Source organism: Heterodontus francisci, chromosome 44 (genome assembly GCF_036365525.1).
Source record: "Heterodontus francisci isolate sHetFra1 chromosome 44, sHetFra1.hap1, whole genome shotgun sequence".
Classification (NCBI taxonomy): Eukaryota; Metazoa; Chordata; class Chondrichthyes; order Heterodontiformes; family Heterodontidae; genus Heterodontus; species Heterodontus francisci.
This window is the reverse complement of record NC_090414.1, coordinates 18,939,678-18,940,098: the sequence shown is the minus strand read 5'-3', so window position 1 is coordinate 18,940,098 and position 421 is coordinate 18,939,678.

Below are 421 nucleotides of genomic sequence, written 5' to 3'. Positions count from 1 at the left end.
TAGGTTCTATGTGATTACCTTTCCTGTAAATAAATCTTATTCGTTTCAGCTTGAATTTCTGGTGTGGCTGCCTGTTATATTGAGTAGACTAGCCCTATTTTCCCTAGAGTTTAGAAGAATGAGAGGTGATCTCATTCAAACATAGAAAACTCTTAGGGGGCTTGGCAGGGGATGTCTCTCTTGGCTGGTTCATAGCCACAGGTTAAGAGATCGGCCATTTAGAACTGAGATGAGGAGAAATTTCTTTGGTTTTTTTCTCCACCCTATGAGCAATAGATTTCTGGACACTAAGGGAATGAAGGGATATGGGATTGGCCAGGAAGGTGGAATTGAGTAGAAGATCAACTCTGATCTTATTGAATGGCAGAGCAGTCTTGAGGGGCCAAATGGCCTACCTTTGCTCCTATCCCTTATGTTCCTA